Source organism: Colobus angolensis, unplaced genomic scaffold, assembly GCF_000951035.1.
Source record: "Colobus angolensis palliatus isolate OR3802 unplaced genomic scaffold, Cang.pa_1.0 Scaffold103, whole genome shotgun sequence".
In the NCBI taxonomy this organism is placed as follows: Eukaryota; Metazoa; Chordata; class Mammalia; order Primates; family Cercopithecidae; genus Colobus; species Colobus angolensis.
In genome coordinates this window covers 4,863,079-4,869,909 of record NW_012111253.1, presented here as the reverse complement: position 1 = coordinate 4,869,909, position 6,831 = coordinate 4,863,079, and the positions used below count along the sequence as shown (strand labels likewise).

The 6,831-nt window shown below is 58.1% G+C and overlaps 1 protein-coding gene across 5 annotated transcripts in view; it reads left to right on the top strand.

Annotated features, from left to right (window-relative positions):
• BCOR (BCL6 corepressor) overlaps nt 1-6,831 on the top strand; it is a 134,618-nt gene that overhangs the window by 86,270 nt on the left and 41,517 nt on the right. For 3 of the 5 annotated variants that reach the window (XM_011942170.1, XM_011942179.1, XM_011942163.1), the window contains exon 1: nt 1-125. The exons of the other annotated variants lie outside the window; for them this stretch is intronic. The gene's annotated coding sequence lies outside the window, so the exon portion shown is untranslated. The remainder of the gene's footprint in view (nt 126-6,831) is intronic. 5 annotated transcript variants of the gene reach the window in all.

Here is a 6,831-nt window from a genome sequence, read left to right as displayed (position 1 = left end):
CTCATATCTCTCTCCACCCACCCAACCGCCCCCCGCTCCTCCTCGCCGCCTCGAGTCCGCTCGGGGGAAAACTTCAAAGCGCCGGATCGCAGGCTCCCTGCCTACTCCCCAACTGGGGATTTCAGGTCAGTGCCCGGAACACCTTTCCCCCGGGAGGCCGCGGACCGGTGGGCGGGCGCGCTGAGGGCTGCAGTCGGCTCCCTCCCCCGGGGCCCCCGCCCGCAGCATACCCCGCGAAGCTTTTGCCTCGCACTTCCCTTTGGCTTCCTCGCTCGCTTTCGTTTTTATTTCATAGCTGTAAGTTATTAAAAATGCAGCCAACCTAAGCGGTCCCGCGTGGGCACCAGGGAGGGAGGGGGCGCGGCTGGGGGCCTGGCGCCTCCCGGGGGGCCAGGAGGAGAGCAGGGAGTTCGCGGAGTGGAAGTTTGCAGCCTGTCTGTGCGCGGGAGCGCGGTCGCCGCTGAGCGCCGCGAGTCGGGCGGAGTGGGGGGGGGAGGTGGGCTGGAAGCTGGGAAGCTGGGTTCGGCGTTAGCTCGCGAGCAGGAAGGGGAGGGCGGCGGGTTGTCGTCTGCTTTCTTTTTCGACTCGGGAAAGAACTGTAAAAACCCCCAGCCGCCGCCGCCTCGTCTCGCCTCTCCGGGGGCCGGTCCTTCCTCCAAGTGGAACGTCGGCGTGTGCGTGCGCGAGGGTGTGTGGCGAGTGCCTCGGGCCGAGCCGAGCTCGACCTGCCGCCGCTGCCGCGCAACTCGGGAGGGGAGTCCCGCTTTTTCTTGGCTTGCCCCAAAGCGCAAATCACGTGGATTAAAAAAAAAAAAAAAAACTAAGAAATCGAGCAGAGCGTGGGGTTCCGACTTGGCCCGGCCGCCAGCCAGGTCAGACGCTTTGTTTTGTAAATGTTCTTTTAAGATTATAATCTGCAAACCCCCTCCCCGCTCCTCTCCCTCTGCGTTGTTCAGGGTAGGTTTTAAGTTATGAGCCCCCCAGGCGTGGGTGTAGAATGTGTTTGCGCGGGGGCGGCGGCGCGGAGGGAGGCCGGGGGCGGGCGAGACCTGGGCCCTCCGCTGGGCGATGGGGAGTCTGGTGGGTAACCCTGATGGGCGTGTGAAAGTCTGCGGCCGGAGGAAGTTGGTCCCACTCGGGGGGCGTGTGGCACGGAGGCTCCAGGCGAAGAGGAACTTGCGCACAGGGGCACGATACTCGGCCAAGGCGGGGAGGGCGAGGCGCCGCGGGGCCCGCGCTCGGAGCCGGCGGGCGGCTGCGCTGCAGAGCCTCCGCCAACTCGGGGGCTCGTGGCGGCGGTGACGAGCGCCTGCTGTTTACGGAGCAAGCTTTGGGGCGCCGTGTGTGGAGTAGGGCGGCCGAAGTCACGCGTGGTCCCGGCGGGCTTCCCGTCTCTCGCACGCTCGAGTGGGCATGTCCCGGGGTCCCGGAGACGGACGAGTCTGGCAGCGTGTAGGCCGTGGCCGGGCGAGACGTAATTTGCTGTTAATGAATCTTTTCCAGAAAGTCCACGATCTCCAGCTAGAGGCTGTGAGTGCCCGCGCGCCAGGGCGCGCGCCGCCAGCGTCTGGAGGGTGGGGGTGGGGGGAATGGAAGAGCGAAGAAGGAAGGAGGAGGGTTATGTGTATTTAGAAACAAACCTTAAAAAGAAGCCAACGCGCTTCAAATAGGTATTCGCACAGCCTCGCTGCGTCTAGACTAGACAGCTCGGGGTTTTAGCTGTGTTTTCCTCCCCTTTTTTCGTTTTGAGAAGAGGCTAGGGGAGGGGTAGTGTGGTATTTGGTTCTAGGGGTAGCCTCTTGGAGAAAGATCCTTAAAATGGCCTGGGAGTAAAGACTAGGAGGAAATGGCCCACCCCAGAAGGTGGTGGGTGGTGAGTGCAGACAGACTTGGGTATTTCTAGCCATCTGACACTTCCTGTGGCACTGGAAACGGACACCGCGGGCCGAAATCAATCCTTACGAAGTGTTGGGTTCGGTTTTGCCAACAGAATTGCTTGCGTGGAAGGCATTTTAATTGTCAGCCTCAAAGACTCCTGTACGTGGACACTTAGGGAATACGCTCGTTCCTCGACCCTTTCCCACTCCACCCTCGACCTGTTATCTGGTCTGGGTTTTGCAGTGTTGGTTTTGGTGTTTATTTTGGGCACGGTTTCAGCGCGTAGAGCGGAGGGGGCTGGGGAGAAGGCGATGATTAACATGCCATCCAGGTTTAATCCGAGGCTGGCCTTCAGTGTGAGGGTATACACCGCCACGCACACCAATTGCCTTGGGGTGTTTAGGGGAGCGCGCGGGTTTCGGGCAGCAGGCGCCCGGCCGGCAAGTCGCGGCTGGGGCTCGACTGGCCCCAGCGCTGTCCTTTGAGGCGCTGTCACCAGTAGGTGACTGAGAGTTAATTAGGAAGTGTTCTCCGGATCAATGGGCTGCACAGCTCATTAGCGATTCTCTCCAGCCCTTTGCAGGGCCGTCCTGGCCTCCGCCTCCCACACAGGCCGGGGCCCCGCGGTCCAGGCTGCAGGGAGCGCCGCTGGGAAGTGGGGAGGGGCCGGTAGCGAGGGACGGCGGGTAAGCGAGTGTAACTTCGCGGGGCGGCGCGTTGCGTGCGGCGCCTCGAGGCCCGCGCAGCCCGCTCTTTCTTCCTGCCCGCGGTCGCCTCCACTGTGTCTTTAACTCGCTCCCGCTCGCGTCGCTGCCTGGCTGCTCCTCCCCGCCTCCCTCGCCTATCTCTTGTTCTCTAAGCACGACGCCTGTGCTCCCCGCCCAGTTTGGGATTAGACAAGATAAAAATAGGACTGCCCAGCGCGCGGAGCTGTGACTGTGCCCCGGCAGCCGGGCTGGTGGGAGAGCGGGGGCCCGGGGTGGGGAGGACCCGTGGAGCGCTCGGAGCGGCCAGCCCCTGTGGGCCCCCTACCCCCACTCCGCAGGCGCCGTCACGCTCCCCGGGTTCTGTCCGCCGTGAACCGTGCGGGCCGGGGGACCTGGGCAGGGTCTCCGCGCTCTCGCGGGTGTTGTTGGTGTGCCGGTGATAGATCGGTCTAGACAGGCATGCAGGCTCCCTCCCGGCTGAAGGACTAGAGGGGGGCGCAGAGACGGCAGCAGACTCCGTGAGCTGCGAGTGAGCGAGCTAGCCTCGGGGCCCAGCGAGCTGGGTGGAGGGAAGGCCGTGGGGGTTTCTCTTAACCCTTTGAAGGCCGTGGTGGGGTAGTGTAATAGGGAAAGGGGGGGCAAAGAGCCTAGTGGAAATTCCTGGAGGCAGAGTAGGTCGCACTGGGGAGGAGCTGTGAGTCTGGGCCTAGGGTTTTCCTTTCTCTTATGTGTGCACGGTCACATCCTGGTGCATCGGGCTCGATTCTTCCACAAACCAAACGCAGCTGCTAGATGATCTAGATTGACCAGGTAGTTCTCAGTCGGCGAGCTGTGAACACACACAATGAACACCCTAACTTTAAAAACTGAGTTTGGAAGACAGATGTAGACTCAGTGTTCCCAAAGAGAATTCATGCGGGTGTTCAAGGACGGGAAGGTCTGCACATAGCTATAGTCGGGTGGGGCCTCTGACCATGACTGCTGCAGACCAAGGACCGAAGCCTGAAATGCCCCGCTAGCATGTACAGGTATGCACTGAAGAGAGCAAAGTGGTCTTTGAGTTGTCTCTATATAAATAGACACACTTTTAACCATGAACTTGTGGGGAGTTAGATGTGTGCAAGGAGACAGCCTTCAAAGAGGAGTTGGACACTGATGTGTTATGAGATCCCATCATTTGTGTATATATATTAGGGGCTAATATTAAATTGGCCTAAAATTTTAATACACCTCTGCAGACATTTATCTAGTTCTTTCTAGAGCTCGAAATGGGCGGATGGGTTACCCTATACGTAAATAACTTATTACTAACATTCCAGTCTTCTCCTCCCTCCTCTTCCTTTAAGAGTTTGTGGTCTTAAGGGATCCTCTGTTTACAGTTAAACTGCAAACCCATATTGGTCTGGCCTGGGAAAGAGCCACGTTACAGGCAAAGCAAGAAGAATGGAAGTAGTAGGAATGCTCAGATTAAGATGTGCTCCTGAATGACATGTGCTGAGACAAATCAAGACACTTGGGCTCTGATGCCCTAATGGAACAAGAGATACATAAGAGATAAAGAACTGGCCAAGGGGAATGTAAACATGGGTATGCAAATACAGAGATGTATAGCGATATTCTGAGAGAAAAATCCCAGACTTTGTTGAGCTGGAAACTGGGGCAGAATTTCTGTAAGTGCGTTCCAGAGACAATAGCCCATTTAAAGGTGTGAAGAGGGTCACTTGGAAACACAAAAAGCATTCATATGCATACATCCATGCTTAGATACACAGGCTGAATGACAAACACTCCTCAATGCCTCACGAAGACTTTCCTGCCGAGTGAGTGAGACCGACTTGGGTATGGAAGAGTGGGCCACACAACCACATTCACACACTTATTCACAGGGAAATCATGTGTCTTTGGCTTGAAGGAAACTGATGGCCAAGCTAGCAGCCTAAAGGATGGATGGTGTGCAGTGAACTAGGATTACCTCTGGTTATAGTTTCTTTCTCTTCTAGGGGTGAGGTGGAGTGGGCAGCGGGTTGGTGATGAGCAGGTAGGAGCCTTTCTGAAGAGATTTTGAGTTCCTGACCTTGAGTGGCTGGATCGTGTAGCCACAAGAGGGGTAGCTTTCCACTTTGTGGTCAGGAGGAATGGCTGCTGCACTGCTGGGGTCCAATTTGCTAAGGTGGAGCAGGGCCCCAGTGGGCTGGGAAGGAGAACAGGAAGAAGTGCGGCCTCTGGGAGGAATAAAAGGGAGGTATGCTTTCTTTTTTATATTTTGTTTTTCTGGAGGAGACCGTGGCGGGGACAGCCTGTGTTGGGTGGATTATCAGGCGCCTCGGTGACCCCAGATGCGCATGTAAACTCCGGCTAGGGTATGGCTTGTATGGCTTGCCCGCGGCGTCGATTTGCTGCCGTCCCTCTTTGTCTAAGACCAGCCGGGAATTCCAGCTTTTATTGGGAAGACCGCACTTGGGTGGGGCCCGCGCCAGGCCGAGTGGGGCAGGGTCGGGCCGCGCTGGGCGGGAGGCTCGGAGCCCGTAGAACGGTCCTCCGGAGCAGCGGGCAGCTCTGGCAATGCCACCCCGGTGGTTTTCTCGAGGGCACCGGGCCCGGCGGACCCGGAGAGGCGCGGCAGGGCGGAGAACTTCGTGGGTCCATCTCGGCCGCCCCGCCCCACCCCTCTCCCTCCGGCCCGAGGCCGAAAGGAGCTCACAAGGCCCTTTGTTAGGCCCCGAGGTCACACTCGTGCCCCGGGGGGCGCCGATGGGTGGGAGAAAGCAGTGCAGCGGGTCAAGAGAGAGCCTTCTTATTGCCTCCGTGCCCCAGTCCATCTTCTGGATCGGGCCCGGTGGGGGGCCTCGCCCAGAGCTGGGTGGGGAGGCCTGGGCCGGCCCTGGCCCGTCCCGGCTTCTTTGCCAGTGTTTATGGCCGACGGGATTCCCTCTGTTTGCAAAACCTGACGCGCTGCTGAGGCCTAGGTGGTGGAACCAGGAGAAGCCGCCGGGGCGGGAGTAAATGGTCTCCCCGCGGCCGCCCGGGTGGTAGCCCAGCCGCGTTTGTCGCGCGCACTTGGCCGGGGGCGTCCACTGGTCTCCAGCCCTGCCCGACGGCTTTCTCTGGTTGTCCTCAACGTGTTCCTCAGGAAGGGATATCTGACTTTTTGCTGGGTGGAGTTCATTAACGATGCCTTTCTGTGCTATTTCTGTAGAAGGCTCCCTTTTGGGGCGCAATCTCACCTCCAAGTGTTTACAATCGAGGGTCTCAGAAACGGGGATCCTCACTCCGTCATTGTTACAGAGCTGTGTCTTCCCAGCCGGCACCCACGGGCTCGGCTCTCCATGATTAGAGAAGCGGGGAAGTCCACTCGGAGATCCTGACAGCATAAAAAATAATTTGTGATCTAAAAGACAGTTTCCAGTATAATCTCATTATGCACCACAGACTCCCGATGTTATTTTGTGGAAGGCGGACAATGATCAATTTACATTGACCCGGGGCTGGGCGAGCTTTTAGATGGTAATTGCCATATTGATTTGCATGCAAAAAGGAGACCTGCTAAAATTAAAGACCGGAAGCTAAATTAAACTAAATTTATTGTCTAGGTGCAAACCAGGGGAACTGTTGGGGGATGGGGTTGAGTCAGGTCAGGGTGCCAGGGGCGGAGCGGGTGAGAGTCCCTGGAGCCTCGGAAGGTCGCAACTTTGGAAGCGATCTTTGCCCTTGTGATTTCATGTGGGGAGGGGGGATGTGTTTAGGAAAAAAGTTATAAAAAGACAATTTTGCATTGAAGTCACTAGGATCTTTCAATGCTAATAGGAACTAATAGGGGGAGGAGAGGTTTATAGGGTTATTGGGGTCTTTCAGCACCATTTCCGGCGTCCCCCCTCCATTTCTATTGTTCTGCCTGGCCAGGCGCTCGCAATCGTGCTAGGGACACCAAAAAGCTCTCGCATTTGAAGAGTTAAAAAGAAAAAAAAAAGCAGCCCGTCCCCCCCTTCCCGCCTCGCTCTCTCCCCCGCCCCCTTCCTGGAGCGTTAGACCTTTCGGAGAGAGCGCACCGCGGGCAGGCCAGGACCGTTGGCGCTGTAGGGAGTTCCTCCCCGGACGCTGCGGTCCCAGGCTTGGCTGGACGGCCATCGCTTTGGGAAGCCGTCCTCTCCAGGTGACCAAAGTAGGCGGGTGTGGGGTGGGGTGGAGGAAGGCGTCTGCCCTGGCCGCAGTCTAGCGGTGCCCGGGATTGGGGGGGGAATCGCCTCCC